The 8,448-nt window shown below is 40.2% G+C and overlaps 1 protein-coding gene across 1 annotated transcript in view; it reads right to left on the reverse strand.

Moving 5' to 3' along the window:
* Yaf2 (YY1 associated factor 2) overlaps window positions 1–7,971 on the reverse strand; it is a 94,452-nt gene extending 86,481 nt beyond the window's left edge. Inside the window, exon 1 of the transcript XR_001231511.1 lies at window positions 7,641–7,971. The gene's annotated coding sequence lies outside the window, so the exon portion shown is untranslated. The remainder of the gene's footprint in view (window positions 1–7,640) is intronic.
* Window positions 7,972–8,448: the final 477 nt, after the last annotated feature.

Here is an 8,448-nt window from a genome sequence, read left to right on the forward strand (position 1 = left end):
ACATACGACGGTGCGATACGAAAAAGGAAGGCGTGGTGAGAATGCAGTGAACACAGTGAAGACCCTGCTTTCACTCAATTCCCACCCCAGAAAACACCAACAGTAACTGGAAAATAATCTGCACAATATATTGTTCTAATGTACTCAACACCAAAGGACATCATTTACTGACCACTTAATCAGTGAAAGTCACTATAAAGGTTTTACAGAGATTAAATCATTTAGCCATGGATGTAGCTCAGCGGCACAGTGCCTGCCTGGCAAGCGCGAGGCCCTGAATTCAATTCCCAGTACCAAGAAAACCAATTAAACCATTTAATTTTTCAACAATGATTTTTTTAATAGGAAAACAAATCACTGCCAAAATGACCAAGACAACTCTAAGAAACAGACATTAAACTTAGGAACTATTTTAAAATTATTTTACTTCCCGAAGAGTTACCAAAGTAACTTTTTTAAATTCAATTTTTAAAGTTATAAATGCACATCAATGTGCCTTTTCCACACATGCAACAGACAGCACTGCGCCTGCATACACTCTGCTGCTTCCCCTCCCTTCCTTCTTCCTCCTGCTTTCCCTATCCCCTTCCTTGAAGGAATGTTTAAAGTATTAAATTCATATATATAAAGTACTAAATAAAGATAAGGTATTAAATATACATACATACCTAACCTAGGCAGGCACTGGTACGGCGCTTCCCTCTGTTTAGAATGTGCTCCTCCGCAGCCTCGCCTTTGCTCTCCACAGGCTAGTGAGGAAGATGAACTAAAATGGGCATCAGAGCCTAGGCTGAAATCCAGGGTACCTACCAGATGGTCTTTTCACTCTTTGATAAAGAGGTTTACAAAACTATCCTAATGAGGTGAAATAGTTCATTCTTCTTTCCTTTTAGGTTAGACACAAGGCCAGCATACCTGGTAAAACATTTCCATCTACTGAAGTCTTACTTTAGTTACACAGTGACCATCATCTTAAAAACAGCAGCTCTTTTAACATGTACATACACAAAAAAAGAAAAGCTATAACCAGCAATGAAGTAGCAGCTGTCTCAAAGATCATTTAGTTGAAAGCGCTTAGGACAAAAGGTAATCAGTGGACCTGGAAATGGACCACAATGCTACAGCACATTTTACCAGATGTGTTTTACTAACAAGACACGATAACAGATTTCATACTAAATCTGAGGATAGGTCTCCTTTGAAAACTAGGACTGCACTGGAAAAGTCATTTTCAACTCTTTTGGTGCTTAATCACTGCAAGTACTATCTCCTGTGCCAAAATTCAACTATTAGAGGGATAGAACAGGGAGTCACGCACAATTTTATAGTTCCAGCATAATTTATGGCATATATGTCCAATAAGCATGTGCAAAATTCTAGAATTTTATTTACGGGCACTTTTAATAATTCACACATATATACAGAAGGCACTTTTCCGAGGGGTTATTTATATATCCTGTATCAGAAGTCTCCTTTTTTCAAAGCTCTCCTTTTTATTTTTTAAAACCCAGTAACTTACTCTTTCAATGCCCATTTGTTCATTCTCACAAAGCTCTACGGAGCACCCATTTCCCTAGTACTCTGCCAGGGGCCTGCAGAAAGAATAAAGAAAAGCTCCGATTTCCCTTAAGAAACTCACAGCATACCAAGGCAGCAGATGCAGACATGTAAACGAACTCTACCATGCTAAACACTGCAACACGGCGGGCCTTACAAACAGACTTCGAGGAACTCGCTCAGTGTCTAGAAAGAGAACACAGCTACTCTCGTGGCTTTAACCAAGAGCCATCCTCCCTCTGTGGTTAATCTGTCTGCTTAGAGAATATTCAGACTTATGAAAAAGAAATACCAGCCTCGGGCAGGTGAGGAGATCCGAAGCTGGATGGAGTTCACTTTCAGAGGTAAATACAAAACAAGGCAAGTTTGGGAAGGGCCTACGAAAATGTCATAGGGAACAGACGCACGACTACTACCTGGCTCTTAAAAAAAGAAGCGGCAGTCCACTAAGCAGGCAAAATGACAGCCTACTTCTAGAAAGGTGCCAGTGGCTGAGCCTGTTCGGCTGTCCTTGGACAGGTGGAACAGTGAAGCTGGGCCGGGCGTGCAGCTCATGACGGAGCGCGGGCCCACTGTCCACACAGCCTCAGGCTTGGTCCCCTGCTCTGGGGGAAAATGCGGCAGCACGTGGCAAACCCCACTATTCTCCTCATGCGCTTTATTTCTGTACAGCAACACCTAGTTGTATGATTGGTTTATATTTTAAAAATACAAGCTCATAGATAAGACCTTACTGTCTCAATCATAAACCTTGGTTCCATGTTCATTATAACTTTTTCCAGTACTAGAGACTGAACCCTTCATCCACAGTTACATCCCCATCCCTTTTGAGACAGGGTCTAAGTTGTCGAGTATGAGCTTGAACTTGCAGTCCTCCTGCTTCAGCCTCCCAGAGTGATGGGATTATAGGTATGTGGTGATTTTATTTTAAATACAAAATAACTCAAACAAATATAAAATCTGAAATGCTTAATTAATTTCAATTACAGAGTCTCAAATACCACAAACCTATGCACAGCATATTTTAATTTTTAATAGGTTCTCCCTCTCTCCATGATAATTATCTTAAAGTCATTCAACAAAGAACTTGCAATTCATTGGAGGAGTATGATATATTTCATAATACAACACACTATTTCATAATTTCATTAGTTTACTTTTGGCAAGACTTCTCATTTTTAGCTATACTGCATAAATTTCAATAACAGGATCTAAATTGCTACAAATGACATCATAAACATACAAGTATACAAGTTTCCAAAACTGTACCTTAAAAATGTTAAGCTATTCATACACAGTATCATCCTTAATACAATGCTAAAATAATTCACATAAACCTTCAATCTACGGACAAAACAGTCTGACTGTATTTGTACAAATACAATCTTGTTTCTGCCCTGTAGAGCAGATGAACATCTAGACAACTGTTTCACAATTTGTTGATTCTCTAGGAAAAATTACAGACACATTCATATATAAATGCAAAAAGTTGGGGCAAGGAGAGGGTAGCCCAAGTTTCTTGACAAGTACCACCTGATAAAAACACGGATCCAACCAGGGCTGATTGAGAGAAGCAGCAGGAAAGGCGGCCAGAAAGACAGCTTAGGAACAGTTGTGACAGCCCTGAACACTGTGCTAGGGAGCTTATCATTTATTCAGCAGCCATTGAGGATGCCTCAATTTTTGTTTTTTGATATACAAAGACTGACATCATCAGATAGGTTGCAGAAGAGATAATGTTAGCAGCACTCTGGAGATCAATTTGTCCAACAGCTCGGGAGAGAAATGGTATGGGTTTCTGAACTACACAAACTTGAAAAAGGACAGATCTGAAAGACAATCCAGAGGAAGACTGTGCATGAGGGGTGGCGGTAGTCAGAATGAAAGTTGAGACAAGTTTATGCCACCAATTTATTCCAGGTAAGGAATAAAGAGAAGTCAGATATGGTTAGGCAGAAACAGATTTCAGAGATTTTAGGAAAAAGGAGTGTCAGAGACATCAAGGAAAGAGCGTTTCACTATAGAAACAAAAACTATCAACACCAAGTAACACACAGGTGACACTAGAAGGAAGAGATTAGGTCAGTGAATTTAATGATCAGTCAGACCCTTAGTTATCAGTCAGCGCAGACAGCGAAGAATAAAGGAAGCAAATACAACACCTGCTGGAACCCACGTGCTGTAGAAACAGGAAGCAACACTCTAGACCAGCAGTTCACACACTCTGTGGTCTCAGGAGCTCTTCACATCCTTAAAAGCTGCAAGAGCTTCTACGTGGGTCTCACCTATCTGTGTTTATCATACTGGAAATAAAAGCAGGGACTTGGGGCTGGATCGCAGTGGTATAGTGACTGCCCCATGCACAAGGCTCCCAGCATCGCAAGTAAGTAAAGAATGTCTATTTATTTGTTCATTTGGAAAATAAAACATACCACATATTAAATGACACTTTTATGAGAAAACATTGCATTTTCCAAAATAAAAGTAATTTTGTATGAAAACCTACATTGTGTATTTTTGTAAGCCTCTAGATACCTGTCTTAACAGAAGCTATTTGGAATGTCATTTCTGTTTCTGCATTGAATTTGTTGCAATATGTTGTTTTGATCCAAAAATATGAAGAAAATCTAGACTCCCACAGTATGCAGATGAAAAAGGGTGGAAGTACTTGAATAATCTTTTCAGATAAGTATGGATATTCTTTCTGGATCCTTCAAAAAATACCAGCAATTTTTTCTAAAAATTTAGTTGCAATGTGAAATATGAAACCACATTAACAAATATTTCATAAAGTTCCCTTAAAACCCTTTGGTATTTTGTACTTGCATTAAACACGCATGGTTTTCTAACTATATACCTTGATTATTGGGAAAAATTGGTTCACTGAGTTATACAGATCTTTCAAATGTTGAGATGTTTCACAATAAAGTATAAAAAGTTACATTCACCAAAATCACCAACCATCTTATCAGTAGTTTTACATAGAAGAAAAACCAAAAACCTAAAAGTAAAAATCCCTACAAAAGCAAAGAAAAAGTACTCAGAAGCTCTAAAGATCTCTGCTGTAGTTACGAGTTTTCAAAATTTTCAACCAGGCGTGGTGGTACACCCCTGTAATCCCAGCACTCGGGAGGCTGAGGCAGGAGGACTGTTGCAAGTTGGAGACCAGGCTGGGTCACAAAGTGAGCTCAAGGCCAGCCTGAACTGCATAGTGAGATCCTGTCTCAAAAAAGACCAAAAAAAAAAAAAATGCAGATTTGCCTGGAATGACTTTTATTATTGGCAATAAATACTGTCAATTGTTCTCCTTTAAGTGACAGATTCACCACATCCATTTTCAAAACACTATCTGCTAAACCTCCAACTCTCAAAAACCACAGTTCGTCACCCCACCTTTCAGGTAAAAATGATGATCTATGAAAAAAGTCGCTTGTTCTGCTTGTGAGTCACATAAGCACACAGTGCCTCACCTTTGCAATCCACCACGGTACCTCAGTATATAGCAGAAATGCTTTATATGTACTTCCCTCTTTTGACAGAGACAGTATTTTAAAATGTGAGATTTAGTAAAACCAGTAACTTTTAGTGCTTCATCAAGGATATTCCTAGGTGAAAATGGCATTATTTTTACTGCATGCTCATGGTGGTGAAGATTACAAGGAATCCAGCAATTTGGGGCCATTACTTGGATTCACGGTAAGATGCCGGCAGTTCTACCCACCCTGAATTCTGCATTATCACTACAAGTGTCAACGCAGTGAAAGGGCAGACAACAGCTTAATACTGCTGTGCAGATCCTCTGGAACTCCTGGTTAACTCAGGGATCCCCACAGTTCTTCGTTCTAGGCGTAGAAAGCCACCACCAGGCTATCCAAGACTCCTCACTTTCACCATTTTTCTGTAAACAATGAACTAACTAGTTTGAATAATCCAAGATGAAAGCAGGAGGTAAACAAACAAAAACAACCCTAGAACAGGAGTTTCTGAAGAACAAGTGAGTGCTGGGATGGTTCCTGAGCTAGGTAAGGGAGGATCAAGGACCATGAATTTCTAAAATAGGGACTTACTTCAATGGCCTCTGCTTTTTTTCCCATCCCCATACCAACAGTCTACAAGAGCTAGAACTGTACCAAACCGCGAATTAAAGGACAAAAACCAAGTATGACAAGACAACAATGATGACTAGGCATGGTGCCACACGACCGTAATCCTAGCACGCAGGGTATGAGGCAGGAAGGTCTCGGGTTCAAGACCAGACAGGGTTACACAGTGAGACCCTTGTCTCAAATAAACTAAAATTTAAACCTTTAAGAAAATGTAAAACAGACAATGATACTGCAAAGATTTTCATCAGATAATAGGTTTCTTCAAATGTGAACTTTATAGTTTCTTTGCATTTTACAGACACTGAAGTAATTCTTTTTACCAATAGTAAGATCCTAACCATAAAGCTGTGTTAAGTTACACAGTATTTTTTTAGAGAGAAGTTTCACCTCTTTGGTTCACACTCAAAGACGCCCTAATACTACCCCACATGTAACATTTGATGCAGTTCAAAGCGCTTCTCATCTGACAAGAAAATCGTTAAACTTTACAGAAGCAGCGAGGAAGCATCTCCTCGCTCACCACTGTGCCCAGCACCCAGCTCAGCCTGTGCACAGGACGCGAATGGTTCGGATGAGAGACAGACCCCGGAACCAGACCCTCGTGTGAGACCCACGGCTCTCCCTGCCTGTGACATCTTCTGCACGGCTCTCTAAAATAACACCTCTGAGAAACGTGATGGAGCTATTACAATGCCCTGAGAAAAGAGAACATTACCGGCTATGCTTGAAAGTTTGCTACAGACAGGTATTATGTAATAGATTCTCATTTAGAACACAGCTCAAAACCAAAAGAGCTCTATCGTTATTGTCCCTAAATGTTTGCTGCCTGAATTAAAGCAACAAAGCGATTTTCCATTCCCATACAAAGGGACAGTAAGGTACGACCGAACTCCATCATCATACACTGATCACTACCTTCACACAGACTACCCTGAATACTTCATTTTCTCTGATGATTCAGAGTGCTTCTTAAGTTCCAAAAATTTAGACACTCACTGCCTTAAAAAGAACTTCAGATTAAAAGGAGACTGACCACTGTGAGATTCTTTTTCCTTTTAAAAATGTCCCATCACTTTCACATTTATCCCTATTTCTAACAAAAGCACAATGCAGAAAATGTCAGGTACCTGAACTATCTAATACTTAAGAGTCTAGATTTTAAAAAGAGGTTAATCAATTTTAAACTAATTGAAACCACTACTAAGCATAAAACTGAAATTCAATCACAGAAATGGCACACAAATTAAAGAATATAATTTATCAATCAAGGAACTGAATTTACATCACATTACCTTGTACCCTGACATATGTGCTATGAATGTAACATCATTCCACAGAATGACGAGACTTGCCAAAGATACAGCCAGACGAGATGGTCTTCTGTCATACTATAAAGCATTTGGACTAAATATTCTTTTAACAGGGAGACCAGGGAGACCTGGACTCAATCTTCTCTAGTGGCTTAAAAAGAAAAGACTATTGCAAACGTCCAAGCCTAGACTTGGCCTCACAGTTGGCAACGGAGACGGACTCAGTTCAGAGATCACTGTGACTCGGGAGATTCACACGCCGTCTGCGGGTCACACAAACAAGTCGGCTGCAAACCGTACCCTTCAGCTGCCCCGCAGCGAACCAGTCCCTGCTTTGGTTCCTGCCCACCTCACCCCTGAAAGTTCCCTAAGTGCTCATTAACACGTCGCTGTGGAGATGCACTGCTTCCAACTACTGAAACTTCTGCATCCTTCAACTGTTTTCCTAACATTAGTGTCGAGAAATCTTCTGTGGTACATTCAGTATCTGCCCTGTTCCATTTTCCTATCGAAACCCGGATTCCACCCTCAATTTCAGAAAGCAGCAGGGAAGTAACAGGTAACAGAGAAATTAGAGCTCTGAGGTTTAACTTAGGGCCACAGGCAAAAGAGAAAGTTCAGAAAGAGGAAGGAAAAATCTAAGAGGGTCACAGTGCAGAACACTTACTTTCCGGAACACAGTGTCCCTTAGACTGCTGGTGAGCTGCCCACAGCCGCTTCAGTGTCAATCCAAATGACAATGCTTCTCTGAGTCCTTCCCAAGTACTGTTTCCACCACTAAAAACTGGATCTACAGGAGCTCAGATGCACTGGTAAGAAAATGTCAGGGGCCCCATGTGGGCCTCAGGCCTCTCAAAGCAGGCCCCGTCTCTGTCCTGGGCCAACTCCCCTGCGTACTACAATCCTTCTTCTTCAGGAGCCAGGTACGCGGCCTGTTTCTTCTCTTCTGAGCTGCCACCACCTACTCTATTTCTCAGGGCTCCTCCAACCCCAAGGCTGCCTGTGGAGGAGGACACCAGCTGCCCCCCTGCCTTGCTGTCCCTGCAAATAAACATACAGGCTCTTCTAGTTCCGGTATTTTTCTAATGGCTATAAGAAAATAGGGCACAACAAAAAGCAACAATATAGTACCAGAGATTAAGATTATAAATATTGTCTCCATGTTAAAGTTCCTGCCTCCAAAATTTAAATTTTCTAAATATTTTGTATGGAGCACTTTAAAAAATACAAACTACGAACACACAGATGCACAAATATACTGTAAACCAAATCCAACCTTATATAAAGATACTCTACTTCTCTACATTCTGTACTTCTAACACGGGTCCAAAAAACAGCACATAGGTAATTTTTCTTTTTAGAATATTCTCTCATCTCCCATTGAATTTAGTACACGTTAAAAAGTTGGCTTTAAAATGACTATCATAAAATTGTTCAAAACATTTTATCCTATGTAAATAAAAATTCATATTCGA

This window comes from Chinchilla lanigera, unplaced genomic scaffold (genome assembly GCF_000276665.1).
Source record: "Chinchilla lanigera isolate Chin_1 unplaced genomic scaffold, ChiLan1.0 scaffold00099, whole genome shotgun sequence".
Taxonomy (NCBI): domain Eukaryota; kingdom Metazoa; phylum Chordata; class Mammalia; order Rodentia; family Chinchillidae; genus Chinchilla; species Chinchilla lanigera.